The 12,388-nt window shown below is 36.6% G+C and overlaps 1 long non-coding RNA gene across 3 annotated transcripts in view; it reads left to right on the top strand.

Moving 5' to 3' along the window:
* LOC141555990 (uncharacterized) overlaps window positions 1-12,388 on the top strand; it is a 239,628-nt gene that overhangs the window by 131,627 nt on the left and 95,613 nt on the right. The window lies entirely within an intron of this gene.

Raw genomic sequence — 12,388 nt, 5'->3', positions numbered from 1 at the left:
AATGTCTTTGGGGTTTGGACAATGCCATCCAGGATAGGCTGAAAACTCCTGAAATCCCATGTCCTCCTGCTTTTTTTTTTACGCTAAGGCCTGGTGTGGGTTTGTGCTGGATCTGCTCAAGTATTGGACCCCTTGTTCAGGGAAGGCAGAAGTTGTGGTGTAGGATTCTGGATTGTTCTGGTCCCTCATTCCCATGAAGCAGATTTTACCTGAGGGCTTTCTAAATTGTCTTGGGGGACAATGTTGTTTCACTCTTCCCTTTTTGGGGCTTTCCTATGTCCAATTCATTTTGAGAAAGAGTTTTTAAATTGCTTGGAGGAAAAGTTGCTGCAAGTCGGTTGATGGTGCAAATAATTATACATGTATGTAAATAACAACAGGCGTGGAAAGATATATATCTTATCTTATCTTATATTATCTTATCTATCTATCTATCTATCTATCTATCTATCTATCTATATCTATCTATATCTATATCTATATCTATATATATATATATATATATATATATATATATATATCTATATATATATATATATATATCTGTACCAATAAGTGTAGCTCTGCGGAAATACATGTACCTGTGTGGAAGTCACTGTATTTCTGTGGGAATAACTCTACCTCTATGCAAATAACTGCCTCTGTGCAAATAAGTGTACCACTGTGGAAATAAGTGTACCTTTGTGCAACTAACTATGTCTGTGCAGAGAATTATACCTGAATAGAAGTAATGAACTTTGTGCAAAGAAGTGTATCTCTTTGCAAATAATGGTTCTATGTACAAATAACTACCTCTGTGCAAATAAGGTACCTCTGTTCCAATACATGTACCCATATACAAATAACTACCACTAGACAAATAATTATACATGTATGGAAATAAGTATACCTCTGTGCAAATAATTGTACCTCAGGACAAACAACTGTACCTCCCTGCAATTAACAGTACCTTGGTACAGATCAGTGTTCCTCTCTGGCAAGAGTTGTACCTCTTTGCAAATAAATGTCCCTCTGTGAAAATACGTGTACCTCTGTGCAAATGGTAGTACCACTTTGCAAATGAATGTCCCTCTGTGTCAATACTTATACCTCTGTGCAAATAGCTACCTATGTTCCAAAAATTGTTACTGTATGACAATAACTCCTTTTGTGCAAATAAGTGTACGTCTGTGTAAAAAAGTGTACCTCTGTGCAGATAACTATACCTCTATGGAAAAACTACCTCTGTGCAAATAAGTGTACGTCTGTGTAAATAAGTGTGCTTCTGTTGCCAAGGACTACCCCCGTGCAAATACTTATAACTTTATGGAAAAAACTACGTGTGTGCAATTAAGTGTCCCTCTGTGGAAATAATGTATATTATACATGCTGTATGAATATATATTTATTTATAGCATATGTATGTGATATAAATGTATAGATATGGTTTCAATACATTATTTTGTGATTAACTATCAGCAAATACTTGATTTGGATATCGATTTTAGATACTTTTATACCTTGGGTCATGGCAAAATTCCTCAGCAAAAAGGGTTGTGAGAGGGAAAAGTTTAAGAAGCTTTGAATTTAGTCTACCATTCTATTTTACAGCTGGAAGTTGCAATCTTGAGAAAATTGGGTGGTTTAGGGTTAGTTGTTCAGGTACTCTTATTTGCACAGATGTAGTTATTTGCACAGAGGTAACTTATTTGCAGAGAGATACAATTTTTTGCACAGAAGTAGTTATTTCCATGCCGGTATTATTATCTGCACAGAGGTAGTTATTTGCACAGAGGTACACATCTTTACACGGAGGTAGTTATTTCCACACAGGTATAATTATTTGCACAGGGTTACACTTATGCACATAGAGGTACACTTATTCGTGCACCAAGGTACACTTATTTGAACAGAGGTACACTTATTTACACAGATGTGCAAGTATTTGCACATAGGTATACTGATTTACACACAGGTACATGTATTTGCACAGAAGTGTACAAACGCAACATTAACCCTAAACCCTAACCCTAAACTCACAAAATGAGTTGCTGTTACTATTGTTGTATATATAGGTCTTTTTTTTTTCTTTTAAAAAAAATATCTTGTGTTTGGACACTCCCATCAAGGGAAGGCTGAGAGATCCCAAAGGCCCTGTCCTCCTGCTTCTGTTCCCCAAAGGACTGCTGCAGGTTTGTGCTGGGTGTGTTCACCTATTGCCTGCCTTGGGTAGGGAGGGCGGCATTTCCATTGTGGGGGTCTGGATTGTTCAGGATTGTTCTGGTCCCCTCATTCCCATGAAGCATACTTTCCCTGAGGATTTTCTAAATGATTTTGGGGGTCAATGTTGTTTCACTCTATACTTTTATTGGGTTTCCCTTCCCCAATCCATTTTGGGAGAGAAGTTTTACATTGCTTGGAGGGCATTTGGCTGCAGGTCTTGGGCGGTTGTCACCTTCCTTTTCCCCTGCCATTTCCCCCTCAGACCCTGGGTTTGTTGAATGAACCATTAAAATCCCAGAACACGGGTGTTAAAACCAGAACTGTCTTTGGCAATAGCATAGAGTGAGCCCTTCGTTTCAGTGAGGACATTGCTGCAAAGAAACCTGGATTTGTTTCCTGAGGTCTCACAGCTAATTAGCAGCAGTGCTGTGGCAGCCAACCTTGGAGAACTCTTCTATTCCAGCAGTAAAGAATTTCCTGAAAAGGGGGTAAGTCTTTTATCCTCAGTGGAACACATATTGCAACTGTGTATTGTCTGAACCCAACTTCCAAACGTCTCCTTCTAGAAATTCTTAATGTTTGTTGTAACAAATTGGTTTGTTCTGTGCAAGGTTACATTGAGTTTGCCGTTCACTGAAAGCCCCTAGCAGAAGGGGACTCTGGGTATCACCTAGTCCAAAGCTTCTTAAACTGTGCGTTGTAACCCCTAATGGGGTCAGGTAACTCAATATAGGGGTCATGAAAATTAATATTCCACTAGTATTTTATTCTATAGGTAAAAAGAAATCCATCTCATGTGTATGAACATTTTCTTTGCCAAAAATGATAGAATTATTATTTTTTTTTGAATGAATGAAAAAAACCAAGCATTTATTAAGCATCTAGTGTCAAACACTCTGCTTCATCAGTGGTGATACCAATATAAATGCAAGACAGTTTCTACCCTTGAAAAGCTTAATTTTGTTTCTTGACTGTTTTTCTTTTGGAAATAAAGTTATCATTTCTTTATTTTTATCACTAAATTTTTAAATTTTTTTTATTATTTTTTTTATAATATTATCCCTTGTATTCATTTTTTCCACATTATCCACCCCCTGCCTCTACTCCCTCCCCCCCCCCCATGACAGGCAATCCCATACATTTTACATGTGTTATAATATAACCTAGATACAATACATGTGTGTAAATACCATTTTCTGGGCAGACAGATATTAGTGCTAACAATTTACATTCACTTCCCAGTGTTCCTTCTCTGGGTGTAGCTACCTCTGGAAGTGAGTTGGATCTTCTTTATGTTGAAGATTTCCACTTCCATCAGAATACATCCTCATACAGTATTGTTGTTGAAGTGTATAGTGATCTCCTGGTCCTGCTCATTTCACTCAGCATCAGTTGATGTAAGTCTCTCCAAGCCTCTCTGTATTCCTCCTGCTGGTCATTTCTTACAGAGCAATAATATTCCATAACCTTCATATACCATAATTTACCCAACCATTCTCCAACAGATGGGCATCCATTCATCTTCCAGTTTCTAGCTACAACAAATAGAGCTGCCACAAACATTTTGGCACATACAGGTCTCTTTCCGCTCTTTAGTATTTCTTTGGTATATAAGCCCAGTAGTAGCACTGTTGGATCAAAGGGTATGGACAGTTTGATAACTTTTTGGGCATAGTTCCAAATTGCTCTCCAGAATGGCCGGATTCTTTCAGGCCAACTCCACCAACAATGCATCAGTGTCCCAGTTTTCCCACATCCCCTCCAACATTCATCATTATTTGTTCCTGTCATCTTAGCCAGTCTGACAGGTGTGTAGTGGTATCTCAGAGTTGTCTTAATTTGCATTTCTGATCAGTAGTGATTTGGAACACTCTTTCATATGAGTGAATATAGTTTCACTTTCATCATCTGAGTATTGTCTGTTCATATCCTTTGACCATTTATCAATTGGAGAATGGTTTGACTTGATAAGTTAATTTTCACCAGTAATTATAGAGAGTTTAGCCTTAAGGGTCCCAGACTTATTGATAAATGCATATTTACGTCATAGTGGTTAGAACTATGCACAATATTGCCACAGGCTGCAAAATATAATACCTTCCAAGTATGTAGAAAGACTAGAATTCTATAGCAGAAACTTGCTGTCCTTTATCATCTCCCAGATAACAAAGCTGTACACTGCAAATAAAAATCCCCCAAATCTTTAAGATTTCACAAAGTCAACTGGGGTCTGTACCACTGCAGACCAAAATGTTATCCACAACAGCCTCTCTAGACACTGAATCAGAAAAAAAAAACAAACAAAAAACAAACAAACAAAAAACGTTAAGAATCTAAGATTTGTCACCTTACTGAATAATTATAATCTCCAAACCACATGGAATGAAAATGTCACCCAAATATAGAGACTTAACAGAAGAAAGTACAGCCTGGGAAGAAGTCACAGTGTATATCATAACTGCTAGCCTGTCTCTAACTGAAATTATCCCAAAGATGCCTTTGGAGATGCATCAGAAAATGAGCTTTTAATTTTCATTAATTTCATTAATTCAAATTTTATTCATTCATTAGTGAGCATTTCAGTGCTCATTAAATTATTTTAAAAAGTTTAAATCCATTTCATCTACCTGTACAGTAATCAATAGAACATTAAGTATAATAAACAACAGCAGGGTAGTGACTGGCCCTGAATTGTTTCTTTCCAAAATCTACCAAAAACGAAATGACCAAATGAAACGATTGTATAGAATGATCCAAAAGTCTTGGTAAAGGTTTAAGCTTTAATGGAAGATTAAAATTGCACTAAGACTTTTGGGATACAATATACAGTGCTGACTTCAGTGTTTTTAAAGACCTTTCCATATAGTGCCTCTCTTCAGCCTCAAAACACTCCAAAAGATAAATACTAAAGGTGTAATTATCTCTATTTTAAATAGACCACCTCTCAGGGAGGTGAGTGAACTGCCCAGACTCACAGCTGATAAGTGTCAGAGACTGATTTGAATTCAGCTCTTTGGTGACACTTAGTCTAGTGCTCTCCCTGAAATACTACTTGTTAATAATTTAGGCTGATAAAACTAGGGAGAAAGCTCTGCTTTGAAGTAAATATAAAGAAGAAATTCAGTCCTTAAAAAGGCAAAAGTTCTACAGTTAAAAATCTGCATTCTTTCAAATATGACCTTTCCAAGAGAAGTTAAGTAATGGGATTAAGTGCTGCAGGCCCTGCCCATTGTGGTCACCAATTTCTATCTCTCCCCTTCTAAATTGCCTTGTGTATATTTTCTAATAGGTTTTTGTATATATATCATCCCTGCTCTTCCTCCAATGGAATTTAAGCTTTTTAAGATGAAGGATTCCTTAAATTACGGTACGTGAATGTAATGCAATATGATTTGTTCTATAACAAATGAAGAGCAGGCTGATTTCAGAAAAAGCTTGGAAAAACTGAGATGAATTGATATTGAGTGAAGTAAGCCCAACCAATAGAACATTACAGTAGCAGCAAGATCATGTGATGATCAACTACCTGAGATTTAGCTCTTTTCATCAATACAGTGATGACAGTTCCAAGAGACCAGGGAGAACTATGGAGACTAAATGTGGATCAAAGCATATTATTTTCACATTTTGGTGAGCTTTTTTCTCATGGGTTTTCCCTTTGGTTCTGAGTTTTCTTTCCTATCATGACTAATATGGAAATATATTTAAAGTAATTGCACATATATAGCATATCAGATTGCATCTTATTTTTGTAGGAGGGGAGAAGAAGAGAGGGAGAAAAAAATTTGGAGCTCATAATCTTATAAAAATGAATGCTGAAAACTATTTTACATGTAATTGGAAAAATAAAATACTGCGGAGAAAAAAGGTGAGGCATTCTCTCTCTCTCTCTCTCTCTCTCTCTCTCTCTCTCTCTCTCTCTCTTTTTTTTTTTTTTTGTCTATGTATCACTTCAAATCCTTTGCACCTAATACTCTACCTTGCACACACCGGAGAACAAATAAATGTCTGTTCAGTAAAACCAAATTGGAATGTATATTATAAAACTCTATGTTCACACATGGATTGACTGGTAAACAATTTTATAGATATATTACAAAATCTTAGAGATGATTTTAAGGAAAAATCCTCAGTGGTGGGAGTCAAGTAACTTCATGACAGAGAATCAGAACATGTGCTCTGTATACACTAAAAGTGGATGATACAGGCTGGAGTATAGGAACAAACAAGGTTTGCAATAGAGGTCAAGGATGTCTAGCTCACTTTCTGTTCATATGAAGCTCTTCATCTGCACTCCTTGTCAGAGAGTAATGATTATTAAATTGTCTCTTCACACAGCATTAGAAAGATCCCTTGGGAGCTGAGTTGGTGAATGATGACTTGAATTACTTTTATATTCCATTATTCTTAACAATAAGGGGGAGGGGAAAGAGCACGAGAACAAAGACATAGAAATATTTTAGTATTCTTGTGAACTTGCTAATGGCTAGTATTTGTCTCATGGGCATTTATCTACATATCTATGTGTTCATCCACCCATGTGGTACAGGAACACGTACCTAAATGCTAAATGCAATTATACCATTTTGTGTACTCAAGTGAGAAAAGTATCACTAGCATAATCCCCAAAGATAGGATGATAATATATAGCTCTGTCAGAATGAGATGTGTAAATTAGATCACTTAAACTTCATGTCCTTAAGCAATTTAGTGACAGTCTTCATACGAAATTCAGTAAAAACTAGCTTTAAACATTGGCAGCAAATTTCCCATCAATGAAAACTGAAGCTACAAACTGTAATATATGTTGGGTATTGTTAAGTTCTTACTAAATGCTAAGGAGATAATGAGATATTAAGTTGTTATTAAGTGCTAAGTCGGTACTTAATGATTCTCTAGTTCCGGCCTTTACTGGGAGTTTTACTTCAGTGAATTCCTGGAGAGGAGCTTACATGCTTAGGAGGAGCAAGTTCATTGGTTGAAGTAATTTTTCCCAGAAGCCCTTGTGTTATCCCACTCCCATTCTCTGGGAGGATAAAAGAGGGTGGCACTGGAGAGATAGAAAAGAGTCTCTGCTCTAGGTCAGAGTTGGAGTGGCTCTCTGGAGGAGAGAGAGTCTTGTCTGGGCCAGACCTGAGGCTGCTCTCCAGAGGAAGAAGAAGTCACTACTTTGAACCAGAGTTGGCAGCAACTGTCTGGAGACAAGGGCTCTCTATAGGAAGAAGAATCTCTCCGAGAGATTTGAGTTGACACAGCAGATCTCCTCCCAGAGATCCATAGGCAGCTTCTGGAGACAACAGCACATTACAGGGTGTCATGGTGAAGATAAAAGGATCAACTCCTTTGGGAGTACTAAAACTATCAGCTCATGTTTTTTTTTTTTTTTTTTTTTTTTTTTCTTCTCTGTTATCCATATTATCAAGGAACTTTTGCCTCTACTAGTTATGAGAGGATTTTGGAGTGCCATGTTCTGTTTAGTTGAGTTTTTTTTTTCCCTTTTACTTTGCACAGGATTGTTGTTTTCTAACTTTGGTGACCCCAGTGAGGGGGAAAAAAATGCACAGATGTTAATTAGAAAACGATAGCTAAATAGGTAGAAGAGACATCCTACTCAATGTGTCCATATATTTCTATTTCAAAAAGATTCCAACTAATAGTTACTTTGTGAGAATATGCAGAATGCAAATAGAAGGTTTTCTTTTTAGATTACTGATATATCTGAAGGAAATCTAAAGTGGGAGACAGACTTATATGGTAATAATCTGGGTTGATAAAACTTAACCCTGGAGTAAAAAGTAACAAAGTCACCTAATCCTCTATGTTGCACACACTGCAGAACAAATAAATGTCTGTTCAATATAATCAAATTGGCATGTATGTTAAAAATGTTAAAAAAAAAGTCCGCGTTCACACATGGATTGACAAATTGGGACAAGGTCTTCTTTTTTTTTTTTTTGCTGGGGGATGACGAATATTTCCTACTGTGGTAAAAGAGATCAAAGGGGCTGAGTTAGGTAATGGACTTTTCCAAGGTACAGAGAGGCCCAGGACATATACACTTTCCTAAGGGAAGCAAAGACCCACTTGGGAAAACATTATTAGTAACTTCTAAGGTACTAGGGACATAGTCTCAGCCATACTATGTATGGTTAAATATCTTTTTTAATGTAGGATTAAAATTTTCAATTGTCACATATACAAACATGTTTAGGATTCATTTTTTTTTAATCTGAGCTTCGGATTCTCTCCTTTCTCTCTGCCTAAAGCCTCCCCTGAATTGAGAATGGAAGCATTTTAATATAAGGTATACCTATATAATTATGTAAAACATTTCCATAATAGTCATGTTGTAACAGAAAACACAGTTCCCCTTGCCCAGATAAAGCTGAAGAAAAATGAAGAAACTTTTAAAAATAGTATACTTCAGTCTGCATTCAGACTATCAGATCTTTCTTTGAATGGACAGCATGTTTCATCATTGTCTTGGATCTTGATATTGCTAAGAAGAGTTATTTTACTATTTATTGTAAGAGTCCCCTAATCATCAACTCTCTCTCCTTTCTGTCCCAAACTCTAAACTATCTTCCACACAGCTCCCAAAGTGATACCCTTGAATAAGAGGTTAGATTGTCAGCCTCATGCTCAGGAAGCTTCAAGTGTTTCCCTTTTGCCTCTGGGACACACTCAATTGGGTGCTGTGTCATTTGAACTCTAGCACAATGTATCTCTGACCTACTTTTCCATATTGATTTCATCTTGTTTCACTGTCTCCACTTCTTGTAACCGTTCCATTTACACTCTATCTCCTACCTCTTCACAAGTTAATTGCTCTCCCAGGAGTGCTTTGCATTCTCACCTCTTTTCTTGGAATCAGTGATTTCCTCCAAGGCTCATTACAAGTATCTGCTTCTTGAAGTGGTCCTTCCTGATCTCTCTTGTTCTCCTAGAGGTGGCTGGATAGCATACTGAAGTGACCTGGAGGCAAGAAGAGTGAAGATCAGAATAATTACTGGCTATGTGATCTTGGACAACTCATTCCACCTCAGTTTACCTCAGTTTTCAACTGTAAAATGGGAATAAATAATATTACCTATCTCAAAAAATTGTTGGGAAGAGCAAATGAGATAAATTTTTTAAAAAGCACTTTGCACAGTACATGGCACATAATAGGCACCATATCATTCTTCTCTTTTCTTGCCTTCCAATATGGTAAGGCAAAAAATTGGCAGTTCCTTTGAGGTGAAAGATGGAATCGCCACATATTCCCAAGGCATGTGGTAGAATATCACCAGAGACTCAAAATACCCAAGGATGATAACTGACAGGATCATGCTAGAGGGGAAGCCCCCCATGGATTTTAGCCCCTTGTACAAAAGCTTAGCTCATTTTTCCTTCTTTAGGACTTTGCATTGTTCAGAACATTTTGAAAACAGATCTCCTTTGTCAACTTAAGTGGACATGAAAATTCCTCCCCAAAGCATAATAGAGCAATAATATCTAGTCACTGACAGATTGATTTTGATAGAAAGCATGGGCTAACATTTTGGGCCTTCTTCAAAACCCACCCTCATTTAATAGTAGGACATGTTCCAAAAGTAATTGTGTTGCCATTTCCATTTGGATGTTGTGCTTTGATTTTACACTTGCATCTCTTAAACACCTGAACCTTGACATTAATGACTGCATCCATTGTGCATTAATGTTAATGTCCACTTTAATGAATCTAATTCCCAAATAGGAACCTAAGGGAGGTGCCTGTGATCTCCTTACAGACCTTAGGTGACTACCATATATTCCTTATCTTCCTTTTCTGTCCTGTGTTACTCCCAATAGAGGTAAGACTAAGGCACTCACTGTGAGAAATTACCTATTTGAGGGTATAATTTCTCTTTTTTTCCTCAGTTAATCTTGTTGAAATCCATTATCAACATAAAAGAAAAGAAAAAAGTTTTGGGTTCTGAGTGAACTTGGAATTCTGAAATCTTGATGCCAAATTAATTGTAACATCTTGGGAAAAATTGACATGGCTTCCTTTTCCCCCCTCACCTTGCCCTAAGGATGTAATTTAGGATTAATGATGAAGACATTTTTTTCTAATAGCTTTAATTCTGCACCCAGTCTGATCACTAACACAATACTAGAGAAACAAGAGGAACTAAGAAGCCTTAATTACTTTTGAAATTGTGCAATCAGTGCATCAGGGCATCAGTGAAATACAAATATTAGATGTGCATATTGGGAAGGAAAAGCTCATTGCTGTTACAATGAAATGATAATATTCTCCCCAATATGAATACTGAGTTGACTTCACATCTTCATATTTCAAACATGTATTCAGAGATGATGGGCCACCAGCATCTCTTTTCTATGACAGATGATCACATCAGAGCTTTGAAGGGCAAAGCTCCTTAAACTGTGGGTTGTAAATCCTAATGGGGTAAGGTAATTAAATATAAACTCATGAAAATTTAACATTTCACTAATATTTAATTCTGTAGGTAAAAATAAATCCATCTCATTTGTATGTATAATTAGTTTTACATAAATGATAAACTATAAATATAGAAAAATATACATTTATATGATTATTATAAATAGATATTTATTTATATGATATGTATGTTATATAAATATGAAAATATGTTTTTAAATAACTTTCTTAATGATTTACTATCAGCAAATATTTGATTTGGATCTCTATTTTAGATGATTATATACAATGGGTCATGTAAAAATCCCTCAGAAAAAGGGCTTTGAGTGGGAAAATTTTAAGAAGCTCTGATTTAGTCTACCATTCTATTTTATATATGGAAGTTGCAATCTTGAGATTGCAGAGAAGTTTGCTGCCGGACTGGGAAGGGCTTACATGTGGTTAGAGGTATGATTGCCATTTGAGCAAAAGATCTTTAAATTCCCTTTCCAGTCTCTAGGTCCATTTCCATTAAATATGAAAGTTACATCATTAAAAATATTAATATTTTTTGTTTGCATATTCAGTTCCCAGGTGTCTTTCCCTCTCTTTCCCAACTCCACATTAGAAAAGGTCAACATTTATTATAGATATATATGTGAACAATAGATACTTCCATATATCATTTTTTCCCTCTGCAGGTAGTTAGCATTTTCCTTCAGAAGTCCTTCAGAGTTAATTTGAAATTTCCTGTAACTCAGAAGAACTTAGTCATTCAGATTTACTCTTCCACTAATTTTGCTGTACCCCAATATTCTTTTGGTTCTGCTCTTCCCTCACCATTATTTCCTGTATGCTTTCCATATTTGAAAAAAAAATTAACTTGTTCATTATTTTTTAAAGCACAATGATATTTCCTTGCATTAATACTCCACAAATCAATCACCCCTAGCCCAGTGGATGGGCATACCTTCAATTTCCAGTTCTTTGCCACCACAAAATGAGCTGCTGTAACTATTTTTGTGTAGGTAGTACTTTTTCTTTCTTTAAAAAAAAAAAAAAAAAAAAAAAAAAATATATATATATATATATATATATGTATGTATATATACTCTAGGGTTTGGACACTCCCATCTATCATAGTCTGAAGTCTGCTGAAGTCCCCCTCCCCGTGATTTTGTTGCCAAGGCCTGCTCGGGGCTTGCAGGGGACGTGGTCAACGATTGGCTGTCTTCCTCAAGGAAGGCGGGGTTTCTGTTGTAGGAGTCTGGATTGTTCTGCCCCTTCACTGCTTTGAAGAAGACTTTGCCTGAGGGCTGACTAAATTGTCCTGGGAGGTAATGTAATTTTATTTTTTCTTTTTTCGGGTTTTCCCGTTCCCAATTCATTTTGAGAGAGAATTTTTAAATTGCTTGGAGAGAAGTTTGCTGCCTGTCTGGGAAGGGTGTCTCCCGCCGTTTTCCTGCCAATTTTACCTCAGGTGCTGGCTATGTGGAATGAACCATTAAAAGCTGAGGGTTTTCTAAATTGTACTGGAGAGGTAATGTTGTTTCACTCTTTACTTTTTTTGGGTTTTCCGCTCCCCAATTCTTTTTGAGAGAGAATTTTTAAATTGCTTGGAGAGAAGTTTGCTGCCTGTCTGGGAAGGGTGTCTCCTGCTGTTTTCCTGCCATTTTTACCTCAGGTGCTGGCTATGTGGAATGAACCAGTAAAAGCTGAGGGTTTTCTAAATTGTACTGGAGAGGTAATGTTGCTTCACTCTTTACTTTTTTTGGG

Source organism: Sminthopsis crassicaudata, chromosome 1 (assembly GCF_048593235.1).
Source record: "Sminthopsis crassicaudata isolate SCR6 chromosome 1, ASM4859323v1, whole genome shotgun sequence".
Classification (NCBI taxonomy): Eukaryota; Metazoa; Chordata; class Mammalia; order Dasyuromorphia; family Dasyuridae; genus Sminthopsis; species Sminthopsis crassicaudata.
Note: the sequence above shows the minus strand (reverse complement) of the source record. Positions and strands in the feature narration are given on the sequence as shown.